The sequence below is a fragment of the Arvicola amphibius genome, chromosome 12 (assembly GCF_903992535.2).
Source record: "Arvicola amphibius chromosome 12, mArvAmp1.2, whole genome shotgun sequence".
Classification (NCBI taxonomy): Eukaryota; Metazoa; Chordata; class Mammalia; order Rodentia; family Cricetidae; genus Arvicola; species Arvicola amphibius.
The window spans coordinates 35,500,565-35,526,328 of NC_052058.2; the positions used below are offsets into that span (position 1 = coordinate 35,500,565).

Consider the following 25,764-nt stretch of genomic DNA (forward strand, 5'->3'; position numbering starts at 1 on the left):
ACCTACAAGAACCCATGGCTCTGCATGTTGACCTGGCCTGGTGGAACTTAATTAACTCTGCTCATAATATCACACTGCTATGATTTGTTTAATTCTGTTTTAGCATCCTCTAACTACTCTCAACCTCCCGGCTCCACTTACTGTAGACATTACTACCACAGAAGAGTACAGACCTGACTCCCCAGGGACAAGCACATTTCCTTGACCATTAGAACCACAGCAGGGAGACTATGCCTGCTTAGAGGGTTAACCTGAATGGCAATTTAAAGCAAACAAGCCTTCCACATAAACAAGTTTGGGGCTTTTTAAAATGTCTTTTGATGGAGGCCTCTTATTGGTTAATAAAGAAACTGCCTTGGCTTTTTGACAGGGCAGGATTTAGATAGGTGGAGTAGACAGAACAGAATGCTGGGAAGAAGGGAAGTTAGGCAGATGCCATGCCTCTCTTCTCTGAGACAGATGCCATGGAGCCAGCCGCCAGGTCATACATGCTGAATCTTTCCCGGTAAGCCACCACCTTGTAGTGCTACACACATTACTATATATGGGTTAAAGCAAGATGTGAGAATTAGCTAATAAGAGGCTGAAACTAATGGGCCAGGCAGTGTTTAAATGAATACAGTTTGTGTGTTGTTATTTCGGGTGTAAAGCTAACCATGTGGGAGCCAGGCGGGGCGAAAAGCAGGCCTGCCTGCTTTTTACTACAATCTTTGTCTTAGTCGGTGCTCTGTTGCTGTAACGAGACACCATGACCACAGCAACTCATATAAAGGAAAGCATTTAATTGGGGCTGGTTTACTGTTTCAGAGGGTTAGTCTATTATCATCATGGTGGGGAAGAATGATGGTATGGAGGCAGACATGGTACTGGAGAAGCATCTGAGACTTCTAGATCCAGATCTGCAGATGGCAGGAGGAGAGAGTGCCACTGGGCCTGGACTGAGCTTCTAAAACCTCAAAATCCACCTCTAGTGACACACTTCCTCCAACAAAGCCACACCTCCTAATTGTTTCAAGTATTGTCACTCCCTGATGATCATGTGTTCAAATCTATGAGTTTATGTGGGGCATTCTTATCAAACCACATTCCACTCCCTGCCCTCATAGACTTGTTACCATATCATAAAGTAAAAATGCATTCAATCCAACTTTAAAAATTCCCATAGTTTATCACAGTATCAACACTTTAAAAGTCCAAAGTTCAAAGTTTTTTTCTGGGGCTCAAAGCAATTTCTTAACTGTAACCCTATGTAAAATCAAAATGAAGATCACATACTTCTAATATATAATAGCACCAAATGTACAGTACTGTTCCAAAAGGGGAGAAAGGGAGCTTATGAGGACATTCTTATCAAATAACTACTTAAAAAAATTTTTTCACCTTCTTTCTGCTGCAACTTAAAGGTTTTATTAATTTAAGTTTTGAGAATTTATTGTATGAGTACTGCATCTACATCATTTCCTTGAACCTCATCCATCTAGTTCCTCCCATATTCCCCAACTCTAATGACCACTAATTCTTTAATTATTATTGTCACACACACACACACACACACACACACACACACACACACACACACATACACACACACACATACACACACAGAGAGAGATATGCATACACAAAAATCTCATAAGCATAGCTCCCCTGTGTATGTGTTTCTATTGCTGTGGTAAGACACCATACGCAGAAACAATTTGGTACAGAAAGGGTTTATTTTAGTCTGTAACTCTCAGGTCATACTCCATTCCTAAGGGAAGACACGACAAGAAATCAAACTGGGCAAGAACCTGGAGGCAGGAGGTGGTGGAGAAGCCTGCGAGGGGTACTACTAACTGCATTTATCCCTCATGGCTTATCCAGTCTTCTTTCTCATAGGTTCCAGGACCACCAGTCCAGGGATGGAACCAGAAACGAAGGGCTGGGTATTCCCACATCAATTGCTAGTTAAAGAAATGTACTACACAGGCTTCCTTACAGGACAATTGAGTGGAGGTTTCTTAATCGAAAGTTGCTCTTCCTCAAATGTTGCTACTTTGTGTCAAAGTGATGTAAAACTAGCTAGTGCAACATATATGTTTATGAATACTCAAATGTATTTCTCATATGCCCTTGTGTTTAAGCCTAAGCAGCCAGGATTGGATAATCAGAAGTTTCATCCTGAAGAAAACTAATTTTCTTTCCTCAGCAGCCATTAATTGATTATAGCTCTTCATCTAGGTGTAGGAAATTGTGAGATTTACCTCATCTTTGCTGGCATGTTAACTGATATTGTCTTTCTCCAAGTCTTGTTTAGGAAACTGTATTGTTGAGATTTCATGAGTGTAGTATCCTGTAATGTCTGCAAGATACCGTTTTGAGGCAGGAGTCCTGGTAGTCTGGTTCTTACAACTTTTCACATTTATTTATTTTAAAGAGCTTTGTAGGAGAACAATGTTATTTGACTGAGGTGAATGAAGGAAACTCATTGGTACTCATAGAAGGTAATTAAGTTTTGGGTGTGACTAACTGGCAATTAATTAACTCAAACAAGGGAAAGGGTAAGTGGAGTAATGTTAGTGACCCAAATTAGTGTTTCTGACTCATCTTATAATCGGATTCATCTAACAATGTTTGGGTTGAACTTATGAGGAAGAGAGCTTTAACCCTTCAGATGTTCTTGAGGATCCTGAAAATAATTGGCAGGGATGCCTGTCTATGTCCAGAGGCCCTGTTTTTTTTACCTCCTTGGAGTTCCATCAATTATCGTATGTTATGATACAGACTCAGGGATTTTTAAAAGGTTGATCCTGAGACTTTAGAGAAAAGAATATATTTTACTGTAGCTCTCCTGACCCCAGCACAAGCAAGGCAGAACAAAAGTTTGACCAAAGGTTGGTAGGTTAAATTATAATATCATCCCTACAACTGGTTCTATTCTGTAGGAATCAAGGGAACTTATGTAAGGCCCTTATAGCTCTCTATGAATATAGTAGCGTACAAAGAAAATCCAAAAGTAAGAACCTGAGATGTTTTAGATGCTCTCTGCCTGTATCCAAACTCAACTTTTCAAACAGTAAATAACTGTCAACAAGAATCAGATAAAGTAGGTTGTCTCACTCCTCAGAGATTCACCCACTTCCATATTCTCCCTTTTATCCAAAGTCATCAAAAGGGAAGGCAATAAGTCTTGTGGAGCACATAACTGTGGCACTTGGTCACCTGTCTATTCTTATAACACCCCATTTAAGGGGAATGACTGGACTCTCAGAAAACACTGGAGGCAACATTCCCTTTTCAAACAGGGATTCTCCACAAAGCAAAGAAAAACTAGAAAGCTATTCTGTAGACCTCCAGAACTTCACTGGGCAGCTACAACACATTAATGTAGTTATCCTAAATCTGAGTCCTATCTTGATATTTTTCTGTAATCATGAGATTCTGAAACCTCAAGTTCTCTGACCCTGTGTCACTATAGGCTGTCGCTTTCCTGATACCTTCCAAATAGCCTGAAGTACTTCCTTGTTCCAGACCGACAACTCTCTTTTTCTGTTTATGGCCTAAAGACTTATCCAAGAACTTAATAACCCAAATAACAATCTTAATACAGAACTTTCAAAAATATAGAATTCTGAGGCTTCACCAATTCAGGTGTTAGATACTGTCTCCTCACTGAGACCTAAATGAAGGGACCAAAGCCTGACATGATCACTTTATAGAACTGAAGGTGCCCAATAAAAGATGAAAAATAAAAAGACAGCCTTACAGTGCCCCTAAGAGTTAGACTTATTCCCTCCAAATATAAGCATAGATAAAACCATTTTATCTTGATGCACTTGTATCTTATATGTTCAGAACTATTCCAATTGTTTCCATGCCATTCTTTGTAAAGACAACACAAAAAAGTAAGGTGAATCTTGAGTTTTAAGTCTTTGACAACAGAAATTTACACTTAGAATGTGTTTATAAAACATGATTATAATTTAAGAGGACATACTGGTAAACGTTGAAAAGTTTTTTTCTGAGATATTGAATAAAATACTATTTCTCACCAAAATAAGAACATATTGTTCCTGTTTCATGTGTCTAGAATAAACTCAATGCCACAACAGACAGTAGCTTATGTAACTAAAAACCTAAAAACAATTTCATTTCTGAAGGAAGATTCACTGTGTCAAAACAGTTCATAATATCTAAGAAAAGCATGAAGCTTTGTAAGAGGTTAGGTTAAGAAGGTAGCATTATTGGTGTGAACTTTAGAAAATCAAATAATGTAGTTTTTCACACTATCAGAATAAGGAAGAAAAAAATATGATTGTTGAAATAGATAAAAAGATGGTGATAAGATATAACACCTATTCATCTTTGATGTCTTTTCATGCTAGGAATATAAGAGGATCATGTTGATCTGGTTAAAGTTATCCATAAAGAGAATTCTTCCACACATCATACCTAAGGGCAGCATGGAGGCAATAAACAATATAACAGTATATAGCACTACAGTATTACATAATACCTGATAGTATTATATAACAATAAAGACCTAATAGGCCAGAGAAATAATAAACAACTACATTCAGATGTACTCATATAGTATTCCTGATTACAGCAAAGGAGGAGGTAAAGCATATTTTAAAAAGTTTTTTTGTATAAAGGGTAATGCACCAGTTGGACATCAAGTTGAACAAAATGAGATTTTACTACTATTTTGCATCTAATAGAAAAATAGATTTCAGAAAGCAGTAACATTTGTATAGCTTGTAAGAAAATAATTCTTTTAGAATAAAATATGCTTATTTATTACTGTAAAATGGGGTTGAAAATAACAAGTTCTATAACTATAACAAAATGTTGAAAAAATTCTGTAGACCAGGCTGGTCTTGAACTCACTAAGATTGCCTGCCTCTGCCTCCCAAGTGCTAGGATTAAAGGCGTATGATTTTCTTGACCTGATTATTTGAATTGTTTGAGGTCCAATAACTAACCCTAAATGTGGGCTGTTGTCTGCCTATGTAAATGCAGACAAAAGAAATTCAAAAGAAAAACTTTACCGCATTTGCTTTGCTCACTCTGAAAAGTCTAATCTGTCCTGCTGCTGCTGCTGCTGCTGCTGCTGCTGCTGCTGCTGCTGCTGCTGCTGCTGCTGATGTTTTTCTTTGCTGAGAGCAGACCCAGCTTTATCTGACTTTCAAAGTGGATTGAAGAGTAGCAGGTTTCTAGGAATTCTCTATGCCTTCAGTGCCAAAGAGGGACTGCTGGCCCCAGCCTCATGAGCTGAGGAGACACTGGTTTCTTGGCTTCTGTAGTGCTAAGGCAGCCATTGCTGGAATACATCAGAAAATCCAGTGTAATAAATCCCCTTTGAATATGTATTGATTCTACAGACTTTGCTCCTCTAGAGAGCCTTAAATCATCATATACAGAAGGTTTATCTACCTTTATCAACTTCATAATGAAAAGTAATTGACTACCCAATAGAAAGCATAGAAGGGACCTAAGGAGTACTTTATCAAAGCATTGTCCATTTGTCCTAGAAATATATATTTAAAGTACTTATGATTGTGATTGTAATCAAAGAAAATGTAATCATATGTAATATAACATTTACTAAACTAAATGACCATTGGCACTTAGAAATTAGAGGAAGTAAAATCATGAGTTCAATACTAGCTCAGGTTTATCTCAACCAAGATCTTTTCTTATGGGAGCTCACCAAAGCCAGCTTGACTGGGACTAAAAAAGCATGGGATCAAACCGGACTCTGAACGTGGCAGACAATGAGGGCTGACTGAGAAGCCAAGGACAATGGCACTGGGTTTTGATCCTACTACATGTACTGGCTTTGAGGGAGCCTAGTCTGTTTAGATGAACACCTTCCAGGACCTGGATGGAAGGGGGAGGACCTTGGACTTCCCACAGGGCAGGGTACCCTGACTGCTCTTTGGACTGGAAAGGGATAGGGAGGGGATTGGAGGGAAGGGGAGAGAAATGAGAGGTGGGGAGGAGGCAGAAATTTTTAATAATAAAAAATTAAAAAAAATAAAAATAAAAAAGATGTATGAGAAAATATTAAAAAAAATTAAAAATAAAATGGGAAAAAATCACCAAACAGTTTTACTTCTTACAGAAGATTAATATCTAAAATGTGGAAAAAACTAGTAAGGGGAAGTTTGTAGGAGTTGAAGTTTGGTGAGGAGAAAAGGGAAATAAAAGAGGGTGAGATCCTGAATGTTATCAGAATATGTTATGTATATGTATGAAATTATCAATGAATAAATTAGTAAAAGAAAACAACACCAAACTCAAACAAAACCTCTAGTATTTCTAAGTAATAGTAAATATGACGTGCAATCGACTCCTACGAGTAGGAAATTAAGTTGCTCTCAATATTTTGGAAAACATTTGTCATTGTCAAGTAAGGTCCATGCTTCACATTTGTGTATCTAGCTAGACCCAAATAAGTGTCTAAAGATGTGTACAACGAACATATGCAAGAGTGTTCTGAGTGACATTATTTATAATTATTCTAAAATAGAAACAACCCAATGCCCATCAAAAATAGAATGATTAAACAGATATCTGCTCCTATAATTAGGACTTTTTTTAACCAGCAGTAATCTATAAATTACAGCTTTCTGTTACAACAGGGAAGATTTTACAGCACTAATGTTTTGACAGGAAGAAGTTACACACAAATAATTTCATACTTGTCTTAATTACTTTTAAATTGCTGTGAGGAGACACTATAACCAAGACAACTTATAAAGGAAAGCATTTAATTGAGAGCTTGCTTACTGTTTCAGAGGGTGAGTCCATGACCATCATGGTAGGGAACATGGCAGCAGGCAGGCAGGTATGGTGCTGGAGCAATAGCTAAGAACATAAATCCTGATCTGCAAACCAGAAAGGGAGTCATGGTATGAACTTTTGGAAGTTCAAAGCCTACTCCCAGTGACACACCTCCTCCAATAGTCCGTCTAATCCTTCCCAAACAGTGACACTATCTGGGGACCAAGCATTCAAATATATGAGCCTATAGGGACTATTTTAATTCATATTGCACAATAGCACATCAGGCAATACTAAGATACAGTATTTAAAGAAATCTAGAATGGTGGTATAATAATTTGGATATCACTAGCTAATATGTTTGAGTATTTGGTCACCAATAGGATGCACTGTTTGGGTGTTGTGAAACTTTAAAGATCCATGATTTAGCTAGCTGTGAACAGGTCATGAAGGTTATGTCTGCTTTTGTTTATGGATTGAGATCTCTGTTTCCTCCTCTGTCAAGATGTCTATGAGCTGAGGATAGGTCTTGAAAGTTATATCTGCTTTTGTTTCTGGATTGAGATCTGTTTCCTCATCTGTCAAGATGTCAATGAGCTCCATAGGCCAAGCTTCTATCACCATGGACCAAACTGTTTAAACTACCCTGCCTTCATCACCATTATTGAGAATATAATATCTCCTGAAATCCTGAGTCCAAATCAACCTTTCTCCTACTGTTTCTATTAGATATTTTATCAATGATTCAAAGGCAACTAATATAGATAATAAAGTCACAAAGCATAACTCAAGTTAGGAATATCTACAATGGGTTGAAATTACCTCCCCAAGTCAATAGAGTGTCTAACAAGCACCCATTGTCATAGGTGGGGAAACTCTCTTCAAGTTGTTAGCCAGAAGACCCCAAGAAAATCCCCCAAACAACACAGGCTATTCCTTTGGTTCCTTCCCAGAACCTGAAAACACTGCACATCAGAGACAGGACTTAGAGGAATCAAGTTAGAACTGGCAAAGAAGCGCTGTATGAGCACTAGTACTCATAATAACAGAAGGTGCTATATGAGCTGCCAGGGGAGAGGAGGAATCCATTTGCCAAGCCAGGAAGCTTGCAGACTGAGAAAATGACCAACATGGTGCAATATCCCCACAAGGTACAATAGTGGCACTTATATCTTGAGAGTCACTACCAGCTGTCTAATTGGACTTAAAGTTCACTAAATAGGAAGGGATTAATGCCTGGTACTATAAACCTTGCCAGGTACCCATGACTGGATATGGACTGTAGAGGAGGCTCTACCATTACTACTTTCCTAAATTAATGCGTCTCCTTGATATAGTCTAAATACCTATTTATTAGACTATCCACAAATAATTATCGTCTCTAACTCTTGGTTGGGGAAGCTTCTTTTTGTGGCAAATACACAGTTGTGCCGGATAAAGAGTATAACCGATCAAGAAGTGCTCAGTTGCAATTGATAACATCTACAATGAAATTTCCATACTTAAGGCCCAGGAAACTCCGAGGAAGAGATAACAGAATATTATAAGAGCCGAAAGACAAGGATGCCTATGCTAGCTGGTATTTTCTAGACATGACATGAAACTGCACCAATGAAATCTCAGCAACACAGTTGCCTAAACAAATCCTATGTAATAGTATCACCAGTTGACATGCCAACACAAATGCAGCCTCACTCACATGGCCTCAGCCTGAGATGAAGAATTATAAGCAATCAGTGGCTACTGAGTGAGGAAGAGTCAGTCTTCTCCAGGGATGAGTCCCTCATAGGACATCCAGTCCCAAGAGGTCAGCCCTAAACTCCCATACATACAAACAACATCAAATGAAATATATATATATATATAGTATATTGTATATTGTATATATAGCATAATACATACAAATAATACATATCATAATGCTAATAAAGAAAAAGGGGTCATGAGTCCCTTTTTGGCAGAAGTACATGGAAGAAGTTGGAGGGGGGGAGAGGAAGAGGCAAAAATGATATAACTGTAGTACTCATGTAAGAAATTCTCAAAAAAAAGTTTTAAATTTTAAAAGTAGAAAGGAAAGTGAAAAAAAATCTCATTTCCAGGAGAAAGCTATAAGGCCCAAAGGTGCAGTAAGCTGACATGTGTTTCTTGAGCTCTCCTATGCTAGAATAACATTTTTCATTTATTATTCGGGTCAAAAATTAGGTTAAGCCGGGCAGTGGTGGCGCACGCCTTTAATCCCAGCACTCAGGAGGCAGAGGCAGGCGGATCTCTGAGTTCGAGGCCAGCCTGGTCTACAAGAGCTAGTTCCAGGACAGGCTCTGGAAACTACAGGGAAACCCTGTCTCGAAAAACAAAAAAAAAAAAAAAAAAAAAAAAAAAATTAGGTTAAAAAATTAGTCACTCAGTAGGACAAAATCTTTAATATAACTAGTCCTAAGTGTTAGAAAAAATCCTAAGAAAAAATCCTAAGACGGGGCGGTGCAAAGAAATCCAATTAGGTCATATCAAACAGAATTAAAATGCCCATTGTTTTATTAAATATAGCTCTCTTGGGTGGCTGAGTGCATGGCGGGGGAGACAGGAACGTGGGGAACACATTCAAACCCAGAACCACTTATGTGTTTTCCTTCTGGGAGCCCACTTGAATACCTTGTTGGAGCGGTTCTAACCCTCCCGAGGAAGGGGTCAGGACCTGGCATGCTGGGATTTGAAGTCCAGACCAATGCAACTCCCAGGCCAGGGGTCTGGGATGGATGCCAGGGGCTGGTATTACACTCCCGACTTAACACTAAGTCATTCTGAAGTATTGTACAACAATATCAGTTTCAAAATAGGCATCAAATAATGCAGGGATAGTGTTCTTTTCAGGAGTCCAAAGGCAACTGAGAAGAAGCACAGAGTGTCATCATGTATTCGTTCCCTGGTGGGGGAAATAGCTATAAATGATGTCATTGCAACGATGTAGTAAATTCTGAACATTTTCCTATTAGCTCTAAACTTTGCATTGTATAATTGTTTGTATTAATTCTACAGGTGTGCTTTGTTCATACAACATCCTGTCTGTGTTCCAAAGAGATCAGTGCTACTGCAATTGAGAAATGGAAACATTTTGCTTTATGTGAAAACTCATGTGAAGTAAGAGGGTTGTGGTGAAGGTGACATAAATAATATTGTCAAGGTGAAAAAAGAACAGTGACTTCCTGTGGCACCGGGAGAGTGTGGAAAGTCCGAGAGGCTTTCTGCACTGCGGACAATGGCTTTTTAAACTTTTATTGAGTCTTTTTGTCTTGAGTAATAATTACTCGATTGTTAACTTTTTATAAATGTGTGTCATAATTCCAGTTTCCAAATGTGATCTGGGGGCAGGGAAAGAGACAGATAAAGAACCTCGTGGGAATGGAAGGATGGTTGGTGATGGAGAGAAATAATGAAAAGCAAGAAACTATTTACGGAGCACCTTTCGGAGATTCTTTATTATACAGGGAAAGAGGGAAGCAGATGTTAAGGGAATGTGGGTGTCAGAGAATTTCTTTTTTAGATAGATACAGAATATGTTTTTATAGTAGAGTAATTCAACAAAAGAGAAAGGGACAAGAATGGTGTTGAATCCAGAACCTAGTGGCCAAGGTAATGAACTCGTTTGATTAATATCTTCATGCCTTGAAAGAATCTCACCAAATACAACAACAGCACATGTGTAAGTATGCAGGAGTACACACATGCTCTCTCTCTCTCTCTCTCTCTCTCTCTCTCTCTCTCTCTCTCTCTCTCTCTGTCTCTCACACACAGAGGAGGGAGAGGAGGAGAGAGTGTGGGGCTAGGGGGAGGGGATTGGGAGAGGGAGGGTACAGGGAGAGGACAGAGGGAGGGGGAGGAAGATAATGTCTTGATTGAACATATCCTTACCTTCTAAGCAAGCTTCCCTTCCCAGCACATATCCTGCTGGGATTGCATATCCATTTATTTAGGCTGTCCTCCCATGAGTCAGTATGTGCTATGTATTCAGTATGAATTTTTTTCTTTCACTCAGCCCCTGGCATAGTGCCTAGCATCTTATAGGTGTCATTTCTGAATGCATGAATACATGAGTAAATGCAGGTTATGTGGAAGTATTCTTAGAAAAATCATTTGAAGAAGTCAGATTTGTCATGAAGAAATGTTATTAACAGTAATGCTCCTGCTCACTGATCAACTGCACTAATGCACTTAAACCAATAGATCTTGTATTCATTTAGCCAGCCATTCATTAATAAAAATACAGTTACTAGCAATGCTATACCAGGTATGCAGCCCTGTGGGGAAGGGAAATGATCAAAGAAATCATTTAGTTTTTGTGTGAGAGGAGTTATATGGAAACAACCCTGGATTTGTAGTTGTGTAGTTTAAATTTAAATTCTGTTTTATGTCTTTACATATTCCTTGGCATTAGTCAAGTTTCCGTCATCTTTTAGGCTGCTCTTTTTTCATCAGTGTGATGACACAGATTCATCCTTTGCAGTGTGTTGGATTGCATGTGACAACCTATTTAAGGTCTATTAGGTGATAGTGCAGTGTGCTCTGCTCTTCATTAAGAGCTGAGCAAAAGGCAAGTCAGGGATGGGGGAGGTCATTTAGCATTAGAGGTGCTGTGCACAGGCCTAACATCCTAGGTGTCCCTGCGTTCCACAGGTGGCAGAAAAGCACTGGCTCCCTCTGAGATTTGTCCTCTTATCTCTACATATGTGCTGTGGCGATTGTATACACCCATATATACATAACACCCACAGAGAGACACACAAACACACACACACACAGACACACAGACACACACACAGAGACATGCACAAACACACACAGACACACAGACATACACACACACATTCAGAGAGAGAGAGAGAGAGAGAGAGAGAGAGAGAGAGAGAGAGAGAGAGAGAGAGAGAGAGAGAGAGAGAGACATTAAAATTACACAAAGATCTGAGGCAGGAAACTAGGGCTCTAAGTATCGTGAAATGTTTGCATTGATGAAGCCGAGATGCTGATGTTTTAAAACAAAAAGCCTTTGGTTTAATCTCAAGTTCTTCGGGCAATAATACAATGTTGCAGCTGGGAAGGATTTAAAATTCATATAACCCAAATATCTCTTTTGAAGGTGAAGGCTCTAGAGCTCTGTGAAGGAAACTTATTTCGGGTCCTGAGCTTCATCCTGGGGTTGAGGACCAGTATGTATCTTAGAAACAGCTCATTTCCTCCTCCCTTGCTTGTAGGGGTTCTCTGCTGGGGTGCTAACAGGCAAGCTATTTTGAGGCAGGAGTTGTATAAAGAAAAGCTCACAGCAGTGCCCAGTCTTGGTCCTGCCATTGTGTAGGCCTCCTGTGATGCCGCTGTCCTTCCAAGGCACTTTGTGCCAGCAGGAATGTGAAGCAAGTTGTGAAATTCAATTAATTCTCCAGCCAGCCCACATACCTCCCTCCAGGGCTGGCCCAGTCAGGACCAGGCAGCGCTAACAGCTAGGTTTGAAAATGAGGTTTCCAGCCTCACTCTCTTCCATTCCAGCAGCAACTTCTTAGGTTTTCTCTCTTCCCTCCTTCCTCCCCTCCTCTCTTCCTCCTCCTGTATCCCTCGGTCTGTCTTTCTGTCTGTCTGTCTGTCTACCTGTCTCCCCTTCTCTCTCTGATCTCATAGATAGCAAAACTGATAAATGGGGATGCGTTTTCATAATTAAAAACCAAGTTGGGTTTTAATCATGAGAATGCTTTTGTTGAAGCTGGGAGACAGTGGCTTGTCTCTGGAGCTCTAACAGAGAAACACAAGTAAGCAGTCCTATAATCTGTAAGTAAAGGATTTCCAGCAAACCTACACCAAAATGGGGTCACTAGTTCTAGGCACTGTGGATAAAGGGATGAAGGGCATGGTTATAGCCTACTTTCAGTGGATGTGGTGAGAAAATAGAGTCTTCTTCCCCTGCTGTAGCAACAAATACCATAGAAGGACAGTAGGAAGTAATATCAGGATCTCATAATAATTTTGAAGCAAACCCAGTGGGATTTAGACCCAGCAAGAATTGTGGGAAGAAATTATAGTCTTCTTTTCTGTATTTTCCCTCTGTGGAGTGAAATATATGTTCACATTCTGTGGACCAATGAGCACAGGGAAATAATGTTTCATCTCAGACATTCTGCAGGATATTTATGCATCTGTAGATTGACTGTGGAACTTCAGGTCAACTGGCATGGCAGATGTTCACTTTGGAGGCCGAAGGGCTATGGTTTAAAGCTCAATCTTATCTTTGTTTTCATGATGTCACTTTTAGAGATAGGAAACTTGAGTATAAATCCCTCATCACCAAGAAATACTGAAATGAGTTAGGATGGACCATTAATAAATTGAACATTAGGATTGGCTTTTTTTGTTGTTGTTGTTGTTTTTTTTTTTGGTTTTTTTTTTTTTTTGTTTTTCGAGACAGGGTTTCCCTGTAGTTTCTAGAGCCTGTCCTGGAACTAGCTCTTGTAGACCAGGCTGGCCTTGAACTCAGAGATCCGCCTGCCTCTGCCTCCCGAGTGCTGGGATTAAAGGCGTGCGCCACCACCGCCCGGCTAGGATTGGCTTTTGCCCTTAGAAAATGGTTTTTAGTAAATAATTCTGTTTTTAGCCCATGTCAATTCTTTCATGATTCTAGCAGAGAATGTCATGAGAGCTGGTGTGGTATGACACCAACAACTTCACAGTGAGTTTTCTATCTTTTACCTCCAACTTCCTGTTGTCTCATGATTATGAATATCTGGAAACAAACAAATGAAAAATTAAAACTACAATGTTAGCTCAGCAAACATAAATCTTAGAAAACTTCAGTTTTGGAATAAGAATTTGTTTCTAAACAGAGTACAGTGAATAATCTAGACTCATATTGCTGTTGTCAATGAGAGATCATGGTAGAAGCTTAATCCTGCCTGGAGATTTATAAATAGAGAAGAACATTTTAAAAATAATCAGATATTCTTGGTATTAGCAGCATGGGCCACCAATCCATCTATTGAGTCTATTCCAGCTGCTTGTTAAGTACAGTCTCTGTGCTTTGGAGTCAAAGAGACTTCTCAATAAAAGTGTGACTGTGCTTTAGTTTGTGCTTTTTATTCTGTCTTCTTCTGGTGGGGTTGGGTTACTTACTGTTGGAGATACTTCTGTGCACATAATATGTTTACTGCTATGATATCCTCTGTTATTCCTACCTTGGTTGCATTTCAAACTTTTGGTATGTTCTACTTAATTTTCATTTGTTTTAAAGTATTCTTTTAAGTTCCCTTTTCAATTCTAATTTGACCCATTGGGCACTGGGGTTTGTTTTCTAATTTCTAAAATTTTGTGGATTTCTAGTTTTATTCCATTGGGCTTAGAAAAGATACTGGGTAAGTAAGTTTCAGTCTTCTCAAATTTATTAATAATTGTTTATGGCCTAACTTTTGGGGTATTCACCAGAGAACACTGCTCAGACATGGACTTAAGCCAATAAAAAGTATTAGCATTTTTCATGATCCAATACAGAACTGAGCCTTTCTCAGGGTGAATGTTTAAGCACAAAAATCATTTTCTGGGACTGGGCAGTAGTGGTGCATGCCTTTAATCTCAGCACTCAGGAGGCAGAGGCAGGCAGGTCTCTGTGAGTTCAAGGCTAACCTAGTCTACAGAGTGAGTTCTAGGACAGGTTCCCAGGCTCCAAAACAACACAGAGAAACCATATCTTGAAACCAAAAAGAAAAAAAAGAAGAAAAAAAATCCAGCAACAACAATAAAAACAATATACCCTCTAAAAAATAAAAACAAAACAAAACAAAATACAAAAAACTCTTAAAAAAACAAACCAAACAAAAAATATGTTCTGGGTTGACATACTTAGTTAACAAGAAACGGAAGTAGGTATGTTTAGAGACTTTTCCAGAACTATGGACTCCGAAGGATTGATTAGGTCTTTGTTTTTCTTTTGGCAGGTAGAACTGACTCCATGCTAAGTTTTATACTCTGCATGATGCTTCCATCTTGGAGTCAGCTGTGCTAAGGTTTCAGGGCCTACTTAGGTCTAGGATTCTGTTATATTTCCCACTGGTCTTAGTGAGTAAATCAAATTGTGGACTTACCTGTTCCTAAAGAGGTCCTAAGGACCAATTAATTTTACCGAACTGATACATAATTGGCCGTATAGTTTAAGAATTAGAGCTCCAACAGTAATTCAATCAAAATGAGAATTAAAGACCCAACTGGTGGTTATATTAGAGCTAGCCTGGAGGACCAAAAGAACAGGAACTGGTACTAATCTATCTGATTAAAGACTTTGTCTTTCTCTCTTTTTTTGAGTTTTTCTTTTCAACCATGAAATGATTTTTGGTTTGTTTGTTTTATTGTTTTTACACAGATGAATAGAAATGGGTTAATTTAAGATGTAAGAGTTACTTAATAAGATGCCTGAGCTAATAGGCGAAACAGTTTTTTAATTAAAACAGTGTGATGATTTGGGTGTGGTCAGCTGGGAAACATAACAACAGTCTCCACCTACAGTCTATTTGTCATTTGTATGTAAGAGGGCTACTGATTTTTTGAACTAATATTTTTTTTTTCTTTTTTTTGGTTTTTCGAGACAGGGTTTCTCTGCAGCTTTTTTAGAGCCTGTCCTGGAGCTAGCTCTTGTAGACCAGGCTGGCCTCGAACTCAGAGATCCGCCTGCCTCTGCCTCCCAAGTGCTGGGATTAAAGGCGTGCGCCACAACCGCCCGGCTTTGAACTAATATTTTTAACCCATTTACTTTTCTGACAGTGTTTATTGGTTGTAGGATTTCCCTGGTAGAATTTTGGAGGTTGCTTGTTGATGTGGGATTCCCCTCTGTACACTGTGACTATGTTTTATTATCATTGGTTAATAAAGAAGCTGCTTTGGGCCTATGGCAGCACAGAATAGAGCAAGGCAGGAGTTCTAATTAGAGATAGAGGAGTAAAGAAGGTGGAGGCAGAGAGATGCATGTAGCCACCAAAGGAGACAGATGCCAGACAGATCCTTACTGGTAGGCCACAGTAACATGCTGATATACAGATTAATAAAAATGCATTAATTTAAGATATAAGAGTTAGCTAACAAGAATCTTGAGCTAATAGGCTGAGCAGTGTTTTAATTAATACAGTTTTTGTGTAATTATTTCAGGTCTGGGCAGCCAGGAAATGAATGAACAGCCTCTGTCTACAGCTTAGGTAAACTATCATATCTGCAATTTTTGATACTTTGATTTCTTCCTTTCCAGTCTGTAGCCCCTTTATCTCCTTGTCTTAATTGCTCTAGCTAAAACCTCAGGTACTATATTGAACAGATTTGAAGTAAGTGGACAGACTTGTCTTGTCCTTGATTTTAGCGGATTTGCTTTGTTTCTCTCCATTTAATTTGATGTTAGCTATGGGCACGTTATATATTGCCTTGATGTTTAGGTGTGTCCCTTACATAGCTGATCTCTCTAAGACTTGTATCTGGCTGGTTTTATCTGACCTGTTCTTCTAACTGGTGCAGCCTGCACCTGAGCAGCTGAAGTCTATTCAAGCTGGTGCAGCTTGGGCTGGTTGTGGGCTCTCAGAATGCACCTGAGAGGTGGAAATCCACTGGGGTTGGGGCAGGACCCAGGACCCCACAGCAGGTCCATGAACAAGCTGGAAAAGCGTGGACATGGGAGAGGAATTTGGGGGAACAGAATCCAGAGAGGGGTACAGTTCTGGTGGTAGGCGGGTCACTCATGGGTTCTGCAAGTTTATTTTTTGTAATTATCCATGATATGTATAGAATTGTAAACTCTGTATTGCTATCTCACAAGATAGATTCCTATATATTTCCTTTTCTCTATTCAACCTGACACTTAAAGTGAGCATCAGTAAATAAAAGTCAAGATCCAATATGGATTGTTGGTCTGTAGTCACACTAGCTAATATCTTGTCTATTTTGGGCTTCTTCAATTTCCAGCCCAGGCCTGAGGGCACTGGGGGTTAGACCATGACCCTGTATTCATACTCATGGTGCAAACCACAAAGCTGAGGATGAAGTAAAGGTGCAGGGAGTGGAAGGGTATGAAGCCAAATGAAACCTTAATTTCAACAGATTCATAGTCCAAAGATATTCCATTTGATAGCCACATCTGTGACTACAACTTTCTTGCTTGGTTGTGGTAGATCTGTGGCGTAATACCGGGTAGTGAAGTGCTTCGAGTCTGAGAGCTCATGCAGTTGTGCATCGCTTCGTAATGAGTACAGTTCTAAGATACACAACATTAGGTAATCTCCTCCTAGAGTGTGCTTGCCCAAACCTAGATGATGTGGTTTAGTCACCCAGCCTGTCCTGCTGATGCAATCAGTAGATGCAGTAACATGACCTGTTTAAGGCTGCTGCTAGCACAGCATGCAATTTATTAATTTATTATTTATTAGTCATTATTTATTTATTTAGAGTGTTTGTATGTCTGTGAATACTGGAGGTCAGTCCTGGCTATTGCTTCTCAGGCACTGTCCACCTTACAATATGGGACGGGGCTCTTATTGGTACTCTCACTAGAGCTCACTATTCACCTAGATTGCCCGGCCAGCAACATCTAAGAGTCCTGTTACTTCTGCTTCCCAAGTGCTAAAGATGTGAGCTGCCCTTTCCAGCTTTTTATGTGTTTCCTGGAGATTGAACTCATGTCTTCTTGCTTACAGGGCAAGATGTTTAATGGCTGTGCTTCATTCTTGACAAAACTCTATATAATCAAAAGGAATATATTATAAAAATAATTAAAAAACATACACAGACACTGTCCATAGGAAGTGGAGGGAATTGAAGGGCAGAAGCAGATATGATACCGAAGTGTAAACTAAGTAGAAAATGTAAATCTAAGATCAACAAAGTAAGAATAAATCATGGAGTGGAAGAAGAGGAATACAGCAAATAAGGAAGCTATCAATGAGCACACACGAGGCATTTACTATGCATATACATATACATACTTTATACATTCATACAAAGATTCCATGCCCTAGTCACTTTTGGAGATGAATACATTTACCCATATTTGACAATGTGTAAAAATGAGATATAAAATGGTCAAATTACTTATCCAAATTGCCACATAATATCTTTGTATAGTAGTTTCCTGGGCTCATTGTCCAGTATGAAGTTGTAAACTGCATGTAATTATCATGAGAATTCAGTCTTTACTCTTCATCTTGATCTGTTGAAGAATACAAGCACATCACACAGGGCCATTTAGCCTCTGTTTGTCTGAAGTGTGCTCCTGATTATATTAATGCTGTTATTATTACCACACTTTGCCAGTAGCTGAACAATAATGACGTATCCTTCTCGAATCACAAATATCTGATTACAGATTTCTGTGGTTTTAGTGTTTCCTCCAGATGTCCAGGTATTGGAGCCTCAGTTCCTTCACAAGCTGAAGGAAGCAGATAGACCCTACCGGCAGATGTTTGAATCATGAAGATGGAACCCTTAATAGATTAGTTCTTTTCTCAGGGGAGTTCAGCCTGTGTATTTTTCTTTCAACATGCTCAGTTCACATTCTGGCTTTTTCTTCATGTCTAAAGCAACATGTAATCATCACAAAGTACAGCCAGCTGATACAAGATTTTCTTGCTTCCAGACCATAAGCCCAAACAAGTTTTTTTCTCTCTTCCTCTCTCCCTTCTCTCACTTTTAATCAATTGTTCAGTCTCCATTGTTCTATAAAAACAAAAAAAGACTGAACAAAGCAGCAGTATTATCATTGACCACTTAGTCCACATGATAGTCATGGTTTCTCAATTTTCAATAAAATAGTTTGCATAGAAATATTTCAAAACTATATATTATATGTCATTTTACATTATCTTCTTCACATACCATTTATTTATTAGTTTTTAGTATTGATGGAGGCTTTACATTTTATTAATGTTCATATATCAATAAGTCATTTAATGACATGAGTGTGTTCTGAGAAACACATTAGGGGATTCTTTCATAGTTTGAAAAGCATAGCGTTACACAAACCAGTTGTATATGATAGTTGCCTGATGTGGCATATTGATTTAGTGTAGCAATATGACATTCAAGAGGAGACTGGAGATGCTGCTGATGTACCTTAGCCTGTTGTATTACCTTAAAATATTTTTGTATAAATAGAAGGAGTATATGTTCAAGTAGTGCTAAGCCTAGTTTAGAAAGCCTATAAACCAGTAGCGTGTTCATTAATTTCAATGTCAAGTAGTATGTACTGTTTGTAAGGGTATGAACTTGATTTTACATGGTGGTAGTGCAATGGACTTGTGTTCTCTAGCATTACACTAAGCCACGAATAACATATTGTGCTATGGTATCATGATAGCTATAGTAACACTAGACAACAGGGATTTTTCAGCTTCATTATCATCTTAAAAGACATGGAAACACCCTTTATATAAAGTCTATCAATGACCAAATTGTCATTATGTGCACATGATACTAATTGCTTGCCACATTCCCATCCCTCCCATCACCCTCTGTTCCCACCCCCACTCTACTCCCGACTCTGATTCTGTTTAGCAATAGGTAGGTCTCTCATGAGTGTCAACAGATCATGGTATATCGAGTTGTAGTAAGACTTAGTACTTCTTCATGTATTACGTCTGAACAAGAAAACCCAGTATGAGGAGTAGAGTCCCAAAAGTCAGTAAAAGAGTCTGACACAGACCTTGTTCCCACAGCTTACACTGAGAGGACACTGAACAAGGGAAATACTTCTCCATAGCTGGTGGGAATGCAAACTTGTACAGCCACTTGGGAGTCAGTTCAGAAAACTGGAAATCTACCATAAGGCCCAGCTATACTGCTCTTGGGCATATACCCAAAGGATGCTCAATCATACCACAAGGACACTTGCTCATAGCACAATTGTTTGTAATAGCCAGAACCTGAAATGAACCTAGATATCCCTCAACTGAAGAATAAATAAAGAAAATGTGGTACATTTACACAATGGAATATTACTCAATTGTAAAAAACATGGATACCTGGAAATTTGGAAGTTGTTACACTCTTGTAGAGAAATTTCACTTGGCACTATTGGGAATAGCATGAAGGTCCTTGTGCCAACAAATCTCCCAAGAAACCAGGAATATTAAGCATACAGAATTGTCTTTTTAATGGGAAAGATAAAAAACCTATTTTTCCATCCAGAAAGTTGAGAATTGGAAGTCACTGAAAGCCTGGTTATCTGCATTATCTCTTGGGCCAGGCCATAACAAGATCTTACAATGAGGACCAGAAGTGGCTAGTAATCTAAATGACCCTTATAGCCAGAGATTCCCCCCTCAAGCTTCCACCCATGATCAGAGGTGGCTAATAACCCAAATGACCTCTATGACCAAGCTAGAGCCATAGACCCTTAAGCTAGTATAGGTTAGCATCCCTAGAACCCATCTTCTTGGAAGAAATGGTATGTATCCTGAGTTGAGTTTGAATGTAATTGTGCTTTCTTGTGCATTGGAGACTGTGTCACAACAGGAATCAGTTTTCCAATTACACTGGACTTAAATACACTGGGAAGTATTTAAGTATCTCTAAAGTCTGATCCAGGTTAACAAAGTCACTCTGCACCAAATTCATTCTTATCTCTTCCCAGGGCTTATTTCCCTGAATGACACCTGCAGTGACCCCCACACTCCAATATTCATTAACTTATTCATGTAATTGATTGTGTTAGTAGGGACTAATCAATATTCTTTTATTCACTGGCATATGTATTTCCCTTTACTAGTCTTAGAGATTCCCTTCACACTGTATGTACTTTTATATATGTATCATAATATGAAACATCACACTGACATTATAGAAATAAAATTATTGTAAAGTAAATCTATAAGAATTTTATAAAAATGAATCCTGTACAATAAAGGTACTTCTGGAGGCATCCCTATCCCTGACTTTAAACTCTACTACAGAGCTACAGCAGTAAAAACAGCCCGTTATTGGCATAAAAACAGACAGGAGGACCAATGGAATCAAATTGAAGACACAGACATCAATCTACACACCTACGAACACCCAATTTTTGACAAAGAATTTAAAAATATAAAATGGAAAAAAGAAAGCATATTCAACAAGTGGTGCTAGCATGACTGGATATCAACATGTAGAAGAATGCAAATATATCCGTATCTATCTTTATACCCAACACTCAAGTCCATATGCATCAAAAACCTCAACACAAAAGCAACCATACTGAGCCTCATAGAAGAGGAAGTACACTTGAACACACTGGCACAGGAAACCACTTGCTAAATATAACCCCAGTAGCACAGACACTGAGAACTACAATTAATCAATGAAATATTCTGAAACTGAGAAGTTTCTGTAAAGCAAAGGATACAGTCAACAAGACAAAACGGCAGTCTACAGAATGGGAAAAGATCTTCACCAACCCCACATCAGACAGTGGGCTGATCTTCAAAATATACAAAGAACTCAAGAAATTTGACATCAAAAGAACAAATAATCTAATAAAAATGGGGTACAGACCTAAAGAGAGAACTATCAACAGACAAATCTCAAATGACTGAAAGACACTTAAGAAAATGTTAAACATCCTTAGCCATCAGAGAAATGCAAATCAAAACAACTCTGAGATTCCATCTTATACCTGTCAGAATGGGCAAAATAAAAAACATTGATGACAGCTTATGCTGGAAAGAATGAGGGGTAAGGGGAACACTCTTCCTTTGCTGGTGGGAGTGCAAACTTCTAGAGCTACTTTGGAAATCAGTATGGTGATTTCTCATAAAATTAGGAAACAATCTACCGCAAGTCCCAGCAATACCACTTTTGGGTATATACCCAACAGACATGTGCTCCACTATGTTCATAGCAGCATTATTTGTAATGTCCAAAATCTGGAAACAACCTTGATGCCCCTCAACTGAAGAATGGATAAAGAAAATATGGTATATTTATACAATGGAGTACTACTAAGTGTTAAAAAAAATGACATCTTGAAATTTGCAGACATATGGATAGATCCAGAAAAAATCATATTGATTGAGATAACTCTGACCCAGAAAGACAAATATAGTATGTACTTACTCGTAAGTGGCTTTTGGAAATAAAGCAAAGAAAACCAGCCTACAATTCACAACCCCAGAAAACCTAAACAACAAAGAGGATCCTAAGAGAGATATACATGGATCTAAATAGGAAGGAGCAAAAGATAAGATTTCCTGAGAAAATTTGGAGCATGGGAGTCTTGAGAGAGGGTAGAAGGTAAGAGGGGAGAAAGGAAGGGGAGCATAAAAAAATGTAGAGTGCAATTAAAACAATAATTTAAAAAAAGACAGCACAAGTTGAAAGCTTAGGAAAGTTCATAAAGCCTGCAACCCCAGCTTCCCAGAAGAGTGCACAAAGAAGCTGTGGCAGTAGAATTGGTTTTTCAAGAGTAGCGTAGGTGACTCTTTGTCTCCTAAACATTGTGAGACTGGAGCTGTAACAGTTATAGACCATATATCTAGCATGTACAACTCCCTGGATTTGAGCTTAAGAGCTAAAATCAAAGTTCAGAACAAAAGCAAACCCAACAGAAGCAGAGGTAAAGCCTTCTGCAGTCAGATGTGCTAACACAAGTCTGCAATTTAAGCACTCAGAAGGCAGAGGCAGGATAATTGTGCGCCAGGCCAGACAAAACTGCACAAGGTTTGTTTCCAAAGAAAAGTAAAAGAAAACTTTGGTACCAAAGAATAGATAGATTCCACCAGCATATTAAATACATTAGACTTTGGAACTGAGTCGGGTTTCTTCCAAGGTGTGAAGGTATTTCAAAACATGGAACTATATCGGTGAATTCATGCCAGATCCCTTGCCTTACACTGACTGGATTGACATGGCTCTGGATGGCAGAAAGATGATGTCTCTTCCTAGCAAACTTCATCTACCAAACTTCCATCTAACCTCAAGCCTAGTATATACTTCTCCACTCATGTTTATCGGTCAAGGCGTTAAACTACCAAGATTCAAGTAGCACTGAAATTTAATAGTTTTATATTTCCTTTCTGCTTGCCTATATCCCCAAGAACATCTAATTTGAGCTTTAATATGAATATAAATGTGTCCTAGCAATGCTGGAGAGATAATGATTGTCCCTCACAGGAAAATGCTCACTGCGGTGCTTTATCTAGTGGCATCTCAAAGATTCAGGAGGCTCCCTGGGCTATCATCCATGCTGGTGATAAATAGTTCTATGCAGCATCTTTTGTGACATCTTAAAACTAGCCCAAATTGCCTACCTCATGCCCTTGCAAGTCTTTATTGTATCATAAAACACACACCTTTTAACCCCATATTGTTTAAGAATTTCTCTGTTTTCAAAGTGCATCTTCATGCTATTGAATTTCTGCTACAGCTGGAGCTGTTGAAGTATCACTGTGCGTTAAACTGCCATCAGCTCAAACTCCTTATGGAGTCTTCCCCTTCTCTTAAAAAACAGATTCCATATGTCCTGTTAGTGCCAATCTCTAACAGTTTTCTGAAGATGCTCTTTTCAGGGCCAGGAAAATATCACTGTCATTCTAGACCTCAGTTTGCTCTTTAAGACTGCCATTGAAACTATCCAGGTCTACTGATTGAGGTAGTGATTAAGGGGGCACAACCTGACATCACATTAACTAGCAAGTTCTTTGTCCTATATCTGCACTGCTCATCTGTAAACAGAAAAAAATAACAGGAGGTGCCCACAGGGACATTTTACTTATTACATTCATCTTTGTTTCTGTACTTACACCCAGAAAGCATTTATCAAGAGTTAGCAGTCATGGTGGTTATTGAAGCTCATGACATCCTGACATCAAAGCCTCTCTACTACCAGCTAGGTCACCATCACAATTTCAGGGCTGTGGCATTTGACTCCATCTTCTGCTTTTCTGTAAGACCTAATATCACAACTGGTCACAGACAGACATATCCATCAAACTCCCTGGCACCTATGCTCTTCCAACTTTTGGACCTTACCACTCTATTAAATTCTAGTTCCCTGCCTGAGGCCACCTCCATGCCAAATGTTCCATCAAATCCTTCCACTTAGTTAGAAAGCAATCTATCTCTTTACCAACATCTATCCTTTATCATTAACCTTTCAAAGTAACTTCCTTCTCTATAATGCATTCATTTTACTAACCTCATTCTCTTTTCCCCTCTACATGGACATACGATAAGCTCAAATGAGAAAAGTACCCCTTTCACTTTTCCATGCCTCGAGATACCTTCTATGCCTCTGTTAAGTAAACAAAAAAATGGTGCTGATGCAGATTCATGTCCACCAATATATTTCCGTATGTGTTCGCTTCACTAAAGTTTTTTCCTCCTTCAATTTGATATAAAGAATACAAAAATTCAAGGGCACTTTTCTTTAGTTCTGCATTTGGTGGGTGCTTGTTCTCCATACTTTAATAATGTCCAACTTACAACTGAAAACTCACATCAAACTGGGTAGTGATGATTTCCTTAATTACTTATCCAACAGTCAACTCCAACTTTAAAAGAAAATATATTGAGTTGAGTATTCAGTCAATCTTCCCAGGATCTTATTTGGATATATAGTCTCTGCTGATGTAACTAGTTAATTTAAGATGCTAGATTAAGAAAGATACGAAATTCAGTGAATGGTTTATAGATTAAGGCCATAGGTTCCCATTGAGACATACAGTGAAGAAGACCATAGGATAAGAAAGACAAAGATTGGGGTAAAACACAGAGAATTAAGGACTGCCAAGGGTATCTAGAAAATGTCAACAGCTGTAAAGAGGTATATGTCAGATTTTCCTCAGAGCTTTCTTTTTTTTTTTTTTAAAGTCAGTAGACTCTATATTGCTTCTGGGGTGTAGGGCTCAGTAGCTCTTGGTGGGACGGGTTCGTTTCCTCTTCACCACCACAGGCTTCTGGCTTAGTAGGATGGCACTGGCCTTGCGGATGGCCGCCATGCGCAGATCGGGGCGGTGCCTGTTCTTTCGGATCATGTGCGTGATGCTGCTCAGGGTGGCCCGTGCTTTCTTGTTGATGGTGGACCTTACTTAAGAAGTAGCTGGTTTATGCAGACCCGATCTGTGTTTCATGACCACCATGACCCCTTTGCCATCGGCCGCAGGCTCCACTCCCACTGTCTTTCCGTGAATCAGCCGGTTGTAGCGGAAGGAGTTGTGGGCTTTCAGATTATTGGGTTCGGTGTTGCACGTCTGCTTATTCCTCTTGATCAGGAAACTGGAGCAGTTCCTAACAACCATCCATTGCAGATGCACAGACATGGCAGCACCTGCTCTTCTATGGCGGACGGAGACAGAAAAGGCTCCTCAGAGCTGTCTAAAGCAAAATCTTTGCTGACACTGTTTTTGAACCTCTAGTCCCCAGAACTATTCAAAACAAGTCACCATGTTCTAAGTCACACAGTTTGTGACTTTTTTTTACAACAATCTAGAAAATAAACATCAACAGTGATATGATTTCCAATTCATGATTTAATTTCAAGGCTAGAACAAAGCACAAGATGAGCTATCAGGTAATAACTGTTGAATGAATGGTCAAAGCAAGATGGAGAGATTACCCATGAGCTTGGTGTTAGGACAAGAGCTGATAATTAGAGGGAACTGGAGATGCTTAGTCTAGTTTGCTGAATTACTGCAGTGGGTCCAGAGACTAGATTAGAATAGCTAATCTACAGAAGAGCCATTTGCTGCAGGATGACCAAAAGCCAGGAAAGAATAGATTTCTCTTACATCCAGAGTTGTTGTTGGGGTTTCTGTCCTGCCCAGTTCCCACAGTCATTAAGTCCCAAAGAAATCACACAGAGGTCTACATTAGTTATAAACTGATTGGCCCATTAACTCAGGCTTCTTATTAACTCTTACAACTTATATTAGCCCATGTGGCTCAGTACCTTATTCAGCAGGGCAGTCACTTTTTGCTTCTTCTGTGGTTGGGTCAGGACTGCAGAGGAATGGTCTTCCTCCTTCCCAGAAT

The 25,764-nt window shown here is 39.0% G+C and overlaps 1 pseudogene; it reads right to left on the reverse strand.

The window, feature by feature from the left end:
* Window positions 1–24,638: 24,638 nt before the first annotated feature.
* Window positions 24,639–25,052, reverse strand: LOC119827093 (annotated as a pseudogene).
* Between the last annotated feature and the right edge of the window lie 712 nt (window positions 25,053–25,764).